Source organism: Microtus oregoni, unplaced genomic scaffold, assembly GCF_018167655.1.
Source record: "Microtus oregoni isolate MIOR12 unplaced genomic scaffold, Mior012 000008F_ref0000371, whole genome shotgun sequence".
NCBI lineage: Eukaryota > Metazoa > Chordata > Mammalia > Rodentia > Cricetidae > Microtus > Microtus oregoni.
The window spans coordinates 10,589,244-10,598,549 of record NW_024543067.1 but is presented as its reverse complement, the minus strand read 5'-3'; positions in this window follow the sequence as shown (position 1 = coordinate 10,598,549).

The following is a 9,306-nucleotide window of genomic DNA, read 5'->3' as shown; positions in this document are numbered from 1 at the left end:
TCTGCCTTCAAAAAGCATGTGAGGAATGTGACACTCCCCAGTCTGCCCTCTGCCTTCAGCTTCCTCTCTTCCTGTTCTCAGCAGAGTAACCTCCTTAGAGCGCCCACCACCCCCCTGCCCATGACCTGTGACCTCCAATTCCCACAGGCTGCCCCACACCCAGCTTTGGGCTCCCTTCCTATTCCGGAGTCCAGGGTTTCGTCCCACTGCTCGCAGAAGTTCCCCAAACAAACAGGAGCCCCCTGGGACATTGTACACCCCTCCTTCTCTGGGCACAGCATCTCGGCCCTCTGAGCTTTGGCAGGAAAGTCTCGTAGAATGGGTCTTCTTTCCTGCTTAAACTTCATCGCCCTGCACGCTCTCCTGGACCTTTCCCGGTTGTTTCCATACTTAGTCCTGACAACCATCTGCATTGTTCCACTGGCCCTTTGGCCAAGGAAAGCCTGACATCCTATAAACCCATTCTAAATAGAAATCAACGACATCATAACAGCGTAGTCTCCACCTAATATAACTAACCATACTAGCTTACCAATGCGACACACCACAAGTCTCCAGTCCATCACTCTGCACTGTATTGTGTGTGTGTGTGTGTGTGTGTGTGTGTGTGTGTGTGTATGTGTGATATTTTGGTGTTTGTTTGTTGAGTCAGAGTTTCACTATGTAGCTCTGACTGTCCCAAACTCGTTGTGTAGATCAGGCTGGCCTTGAACTCACAGTAATTTGCCTGTCTCTGCCTCCCAAGTGCTGGGATTAAACAGAGGAATTCATACAGTGTGTGTGCGCACAGAATGCAGTAATTCCGTTCTACTTCTTGGTTTCTCTTCTGCCCTGTGGCTAGCATAGGGGGAGCTCTGAGAACGATACTCCCAGAGGCTTTCCATCACTTTTCTACCAGGAAGAGTCGAGGAGATACTGGAATAAGGAGAGAGCATGAAAGTCCATTTGTGAAGTTGCTACTTCAGTTACAGTAGAAGCCCCAGGATCAAAGGGGTCATAGAGAAAAGTTGATGCTCAATACCCCAGGAGGGGCTATTGGTGAAGTGCAGCACAGTTACAGTGGAGACCCCGATATTTTGGAGGTCCCAGTACCATGGACAACCACCAAAGTTAGCAACAGATGTGGAGTGTAGTAGCCCAAATCTAGGAGGCAAGCTGTGTGCCGCCAATGGGAAAGCTAGAAAAATGGAGCCCTATTGGGTCCAGAGGATCGTGAATGAGTCCCAGATGTTAAACACAAATTTCAATCTTGTTTTGTGCACATACACATAAGAAGAAATAATCTTCAACAGTGAAGAACAGTTTACACTGTTGGAGTTGGGTTTTGCTTCAATCTGATGGTGACTACACCCTGGGTCTTTTTGAAATGAGAAGTATGCAGCCTATTTATTTTACAGGAACCCACAGTTAAAGGAGACTGGATATTTTAGAGAGCCTTGCACTTAGAAAGATGTGTGGAGCGTTTTAAAGAGACTCATCTTCATAGGGTTTGAATTTTTTAAAGATTGTGGGACTGTTCAAAGTTGGAATGTTTGGGTTGGGGTTTAGAACAGTGGCTGCTCTTCCAGAAGATCAGGGTTTGATTCTCAGTGGCTCCCAACATCTGTATGTCAAGTCCCAGGTGATCTGACACCCTCTTCTGACTTCCTCAGGAACCTTGAACATACATGATACTTAGACATGCATACAGTCAAAATAAGTAGAAATAATTTTTAAAAAGTTTAAATGTTTTATATGGTGATTATTAATAGGAGCTATGAAAGATGACCAAGAAAGGAAAGATTATGGCTTAACAGTAATGTATTTGTGTGTCAAGTTGACAAGGGGTCAATTGTCTTGGCTGGTTTTTGTCACCTTGACACTAGTAAGAGTCATCTGAAAAAAAAAAAAAGAAACCTGCACTGAGAAAATACCCCCACTGTTGGCCTGTAGGCAAGTCTATAGAGCACTTCTTTGACTAATGGTTGATGTGAGAGGCCCGGATCACTGTGGGGAGGGCCACTCCTAGGTGGTCCTTAGTTGTATTCGAGAGCAGGCTGAATGAGTCTGGCAAGCAAGGCAGTAAGCACTAAGCAACCTCCATGATCTCCGCTTGAAACATACAAATAAAAAGCATTTATTTGTTTATAATTCTGTATCATGGACTGGGGTGCTTCTGCTAATCTTGCCTGGTCACTCCATGAGGCAGATTAGTGAAGTGTGGACTCCTCTGGACCTCCTCCCCATACGGACTCAGGGGCTTGGCCTCTACGGGTGACTGGCTCTTCTGTAAGCTCTCAGCAGCAGCCAGCCAGCTTCCATGGTGACGTGGTTTCCGAGAACAGGAATTCAGAAGCCAGCGTCCTTTGTCAGGCGTGGATGTGCAGGCCTAGGGCCTGACTCTCGCTGCTTTATAGGAATCACAGTAGGACTGGGGCCAGGCTAACAACCCGATGAGAAGGAGGCTCCTACTCCCGATGGGAAGTGACAAACCCGCCTTGCAAAGAAGTCTCTGGGATGGGAAAATTCCTCCACTGACTTCCTTAGAGGTATGACCTATGTCATCTCCCTCACAAACAAAGGAGATAAAGTAAAGAACAAAGAGACCATATTTATCCACTGAAAAGAAAACCACCAGAAAAGTCATCTCACACCAAAGCTGCCTTTTCTCCTGGGGAAGTGGAAAACCAAAAGCTCAGTTAGGAAGACAATACACCAAGAAGAAAAACCATGAAATATTTATTCAATTGGCAAGCATCAATCACGTGATTAATGAACGCCTATGATGCCCAAGGTAAAAGGTTTCACAGACAGCGTCAAGTCTGTAGCCCAGGTGTCTTTTCTAATTGGAAGCAAGGCTCAAAGGGAAAGGGCCTGGTTGGCAGGTGCTAGACCCTGAGCTCGACTTGCAACCCCTGAGTCAGGTATGGACCTGACACTTGCAGAATTCACAACCAACCGTCATTTCTTGGGAGGCGAGGCCAAGAAACTACGAGTGTAGCCCCTGTGTAACAGCCCAAAGCAGGCCCATCGTTGGTCACTTTTTAGGGGAGCAAATGCATGCTTTGAGGCCTAAATACTGGGAATCTCTGGAGGTTAAGGGTGCATTTACAAGACAGCAAAAACATTCCCAAAGGAATTCGGACTGCCGAAAAAATTTGACTGATCAATTGAGGAAGCCAATTAGACTATAGTTTTCAAACACTACTGTTTTCCTTTTGGATGTTTTAGGGATTGAATATCACTAAGTGTCCAACATGTGGTTTTCTTGAGGTAGAGTCTTGGTAGAAATCAAGAATTCCTCTCTCAAGATCCTCTGTTCCAGTCTCCCATGTGCTAACTCTCCAGACATGAACCAAGCCAACACGGTATGGTATTTTTCTTCTCAAGTTAATTCAATCAAGGGTCTCTGTAATTAGTCAGCCTTCACAAAGCTTAGGGCTGGTGTCAGACAGCCTTGGGGGTGGCACCTATTACTTTGTAAAATCGGGAAACAGTCCTGAGTCCTCATCAGAGCCCACCATCCTTGGTATAACAGAGCACTGAAAGTCAAAGCTGATAGGAATTTCTTCTGAGTGACTCACAACACTGAAAAGTTTCTGCATCCCAATAACCCTCTCTACTGATGCAATAATTTGAATCAGACCAAATCAACCCAAATTAGAAAAAGCCCAGGTTTCATGGATACCAGCAGTCCTGGGTGGCTTTCCAGCTCCCCAGAGAGGAGCTGGGGAAGGAAGACCGGAAAAGTACATAAACTTGTTCTCTGGGGGACAGTTGGAGTACTTTGTGGAGAGGTCTTGAGTATTTCTGGGGAGGGGTCATTATTTGGCGAACTTTCTTGGGGGCAGAATCTGGACTGAGGCAGTTCCAGGGGAGGGGGCTTGGGCTGGAGCCCCCACCCGAACATTCCAGACTCTTTGGGTATATGGGTGCCAGAAGTTGGGGTGAAGCCTCCATCCAAACAAACAACACTCAAGCCAGGTAGGAAAAAAAATACAGCCTCTCAACAAATAAACTGAACGGCAGTCATGGGTCCAAATTGGAAAGCACTCTTTTTTCCCTCTTCCTGACTTTACTCCCAAGGCTGAGGCGTAGATCCCTGCTGATCCAGACCTTTCCCTCCGGAGGGTGGGATGCTTCCTCACGCATTCATCCAGAGGAAGAGGTGGACAGAAATTGAGGGTGGCTCCTGGGCAGCAGGGGGTCTTTGGGCAGGCTGAGACTGTGTGAGTGGCAGCCAGAAGTCCCCTGAGAGAGGAGCGCACAGGGGGAAGAATGGCAGGCTGGGTCCTGCTCCTGCAGATAAGGATCTTGCCTTCTTGCTCCCTTTCCTTGTTCCTCAGGGCTGGCTGCTGGGGCTGGTCCACCCTGGCCTTTTAACTGTCAGGGAGCCAATGCCAAGCACTGGGCCAAATCATCGTCCATGACATGTGAGTTGTGTGTGTTCCAAATTGGCCTTCCTGCCTTTCTGCAAGAAAAACAAACTTGAGCCGGACCCCAACAAACATGACAGGAAAAATAACAGCCCTTGTGGAAGGCTGATACCGAAAACGGCTGCTGTTCCCACCCCCAGGGCAGCCCCTGCTGAAGACAGGAGCAGGTCCCCATGTCACAGGCCTGGAGACCTGTGGTACGATGTGTAGAGCAATGTGGCTGTCCTTCTTAGGGGCCAGAGTGAAACGCCTTCTGCAGATCCACCTTGTATCCAAAAGGTACCAAGTCCATTCTCCAGAAAGATAAATATGGCTGCACACCCTTGCCTAAAGTAGCCAGGAAAAGAAGAGTTTTGGATTTTGAGGTTTTTTTTTTTTTCCAGTTCCTGGAATATATGTATATACATAATGAGATAGCTCTGGGGTAGGAACAAAGTCTAAACACAAGATTCATTTCTGTTTCGTGCACAAACATATAAGATGAATGTCTTACCTGGTGTTCTATTGCTGTGAAGAGACACCATGACCATGGCAACTCTTATAAAGAAAAGCATTTAACTGGGGCTGGCTTACAGTTTCTGAGGCTTAGTGCATTGTCATCATGGTGGAGAGCATGGCAGCATGCAGCAAACATGATGCTAGAGAAGTAGCTGCCAGTTCTACATTAGACCCTGCAGGCAGCAGGAGGAGAGAGACTATGGGCTAGGAATGGGCATTTTGAAATCCCGAAGCCCACCCCCAGTGGCACACTTCCTCCAACAAGGCCACACCTCCTAATCCTTTGAAATAGTACCACTCCCTAAACATTCAAATCTATGAGCCTTTGGCGGGGGTGGGTGTCATTTGTATTCAAACCTCCACAATAAAGTAATCTTTAAAAGTATTTTGAATAAGTCTGTGCACAATACGAAATCTTCTGCCATATCGACATTCAAACAACTTTGTGGGGCCTGGGATTTCCAGATTAAGGATGCTCAACTTTCTACGACTTTGGGTTTAAATGGTGAAGTCACACGTCACCTTCACTGCTCTCACAAACTCCACAGGTCCTGCTTTTTGTTTGATTTTTCTAGCTACTGTCTCAATTCTTTTTCCTGCTGCTCTAATAAAATCCTCTGACAAAAGCAGCTTCGGGGCTAGAGAGGGGGTTATTTCAGCTCAAAATTCTGGTTACATTCCAGCATTGCAGGGAGTCATAATAGTGGGAGATCAAGACAGCTAGTCACCTTGCGGTGGTAGTCAGAGCCGAGAAGAATGAATGTGCACATGTGTGCTGTTCAGTCGCCTTTCTCGATTAGACACGGTATCCTTTGTTCGGAACGCCCTCTCCAGTTAAGATGTGTCTTCCCACATCAATTGATAAAAGCTAGACAAGCCTCCACAGGGTCCTCCAAGTCACTCTAGATTCCTTCAAGCTGACAGCTTCACCTTGTCCTACATTAGAAAAACTGAGAGATTAGAATGAACTCTGTCCTTGGACTCACTTTCCAGATAACCTGCAAAAGGTCTTTGGTGGGAATTACACACATATGTACACTATCTATACAAAAGTAGAAGTACTAAATGCTGATATATTGTTGTTAATTTTGAATGGTGCTCCTTTTCAGAGCGACAAGGCTCATCAAGACTCCTGAGAGGTCTGTTTCACAGACTGTGGGCCTCGAGAGCTACTAGTTCCTGACATTTGATATAAAAATTAATCAACACTGTTGATATCCATGGGAGGCCTGTCCTTTACTGAATAGAAACAGAGGAGGAGTGGAGGGAATAGAGGGAAGGGGAAGGGACTAGGAGGAGAGGAGGGAAAGAAAACTGTAAAATAAATAAATAAATTTAAAATAAAAAAAAATAAGCAGCAAAACTTCTATGTTTCTGTCCACATTACACCAATAAAATTTTCAGAAAGAAATAAAAATTGTTTTGTTCTATTTTCTACTGAAAATTTTTATACATCAATTCTCTCAATTGTTTGTTTGTTAGTTTTTCCCAAGACAGGGTTTCTCTGACTAGTTCTGGATGTCTTGGAATTTGCTCTGTAGACCAGGCTAGCCTCAAACTCAGAAAACTGCCTGCCTCTACCTCCCAAAGTGCTGGGATTAAAGGAGTGTACCACCACTGCCTGGATTATTTTATTTTATTTTTTACAAAGCCTTGCACTATAAAAATTCCAAAGGCATATGAAAAAGATACTAATAAAATAAACAAAAACCCAAAATAAATAAATACAATAAAAGTGAGCTTGACAGCTGGATATAAAACAAGAATCTGTTACAGGGACTGGAGAGATGGCTCAGAAGTTAAGAGCACTGACTGCTTTTCCAGAAGTCCTGAGTTCAATTTCCAGCAACCACATGGTGGCTCACAACCATCTATAATGAGATCTGGTGACCTTTTCTGGTCTGCAGGGAACACACTTGCTTGATGACTTGAATTTGATCCCTGGATCACACAGTGGAAGGAAAGAATGATTCCTGAAAATTGTCCTCTGACCAGCACATGTACACACACATCACACACATGCGCATGCTATATAAATACATATAATAGACACATCACACATATGTACATACATACACATCATACACAGATACCTTACATATGTGTGCGCATACATATAAATACTACATATACACACTGGACATACATGTCACACACATACATTATACACACATCATACCCATATGCATCATAGACATACCATGCAGACACATGCTGATACATCTCACACATACATGCATACATACAACATCTACAATTTACACACATAAACACATTAGATACATATCACATGTCACACAGACATACACACAACAGATTATACATATCACATACATATCAAAATCAGAAACATATGGATATCACATGTCACACATACATACACGTCATAACACATCACACATCAAATACATATCACACACTCATACACACACAACCACATCACACACCTACACAATAACAATAAATAATAACTGCTAGAAAGCATGGATCTTAGTGCAGAATTTATAATAACATCAAAACCTATCAAGTAGCTGAGTGTATTCCTGAAAAAAAAAAACACAAAACAGCTGCACAAGCCCTGCTCAGGGAAACAGAAACATGAATGAATGTGGGTTTCATGTTCATGAACTGGAAAGCTGGGGTTCTGCTCCAAAAATATCAACTGTTCTCCCAGATCGCCCATAGAGAAAAGAGTGCTGTCAAAGTCCTAGTGGTGAGTACATATATCAAGAAACTAAACAGAATAGAAGGGCTAAGGACAAAGAGGGGCCCTGAATTCTTAGAACACTGGAGACAGCCTAGGGCCTTGTCATGCTAAGCCAACTCTACCACTGGGTAACCTGGCAACCCTGACTTTTTACTTTTTTTTTAATTTAAATCATATTTTTTTAAATTTATTGATTTATTAAAGATTTATGTCTCTTCCCCACCACCACTTCCCATTTCCCTCCCCCTCCCCCAATCAATTCCCCCTCCCTTGTCAGCCCAAAGAGCAATCAGGGTTCCCTGACCTGTGGGAAGTCCAAGGACCACCCACCTCCGACCAGGTCTAGTAAGGTGAGCATCCAAACTGCCTAGGCTCCCACAAAGCCAGTACGTGCAGTAGGATCAAAAACCCATTGCCATTGATCTTGGGTTCTCAGTAGTCCTCATTGTCTGCTATGTTCAGCGAGTCTGGTTTTATCCCAGGTTTTTTCAGACCCAGGCCAGCTGGCCTTGGTGAGCTCCCGATAGAACATCCCCATTGTCTCAGTGTGTGGGTGCACCCCTTATGGTCCTGAGTTCCTTACTCGTGCTCTCTCTCCTTCTGCTCCTGATTTGGATCTTGAGATTTCAGTCCGGTGCTCCAATATGGGCCTCTGTCTCTGTCTCCTTTCACCGCCTGATGACAGTTAATATCCAGGAGGATGCCTATATGTTTGTCTTTGGATTCACCTTCTTATTTAGCTTCTCTAGGAACATGAATTATAAGCTCAGTGTCCTTTATTTATGGATAGAAACCAAATATGAGTGAGTACATCCCATGTTCCTCTTTTTGGGTCTGGCTTACCTCACTCAGGATAGTGTTTTCTATTTCCATCCATGTGTATGCAAAATTCAAGAAGTCCTTGTTTTTTACTGCTGAGTAATACTCTAATATGTATATATTCCATACTTTCTTCATCCATTCTTCCATTGAAGGGCATCTAGGTTGTTTCCAGGTTTTGGCTATTACAAACAATGCTGCTATGAACATAGTTGAGCATATACTTTTGTTGTATGATAAGGCCTGTCTTGGGTATATTCCCAAGAGTGGTATTGCTGGATCCAGGGGTAGGTTGATCCCGAATTTCCTGAGAAACAGCCACACTGATTTCCAGAGTGGTTGCACAAGATTGCATTCCCACAAGCAATGGATGAGGGTACCCCTTCCTCCAGAGCCTCTCCAGCAAAGGCTATCATTGGTGTTTTGTATTTTAGCCATTCTGACAGGTGTAAGATGGTATCTTAAAGTTGTCTTGATTTGCATTTCCCTGATCGCTAAAGAAGTTGAGCATGACCTTAAGTGTCTTTTGGCCGTTTGAACTTCTTCTGTTGAGAATTCTCTGTTCAGCTCAGTGCCCCATTTTATAATTGGGTTGATTAGCCTTTTACAGTCTAGTTTCTTGAGTTCTTTATATATTTTGGAGATCAGACCTTTGTCAGTGGCAGGGTTGGTAAAGATCTTCTCCCAGTCAGTGGGTTGCCTTTCTGTCTTAGTGACAGTGTCCTTTGCTTTACAGAAGCTTCTCAGTCTCAGGAGGTCCCATTTATTCAATGAGGCCCTTAATGTCTGTGCTGCTGGGGTTGTACGTAGGAAGTGGTCTCCTGTGCTCATGTGTTGTAGAGTACTTCCCACTTTCTCTTCTATCAG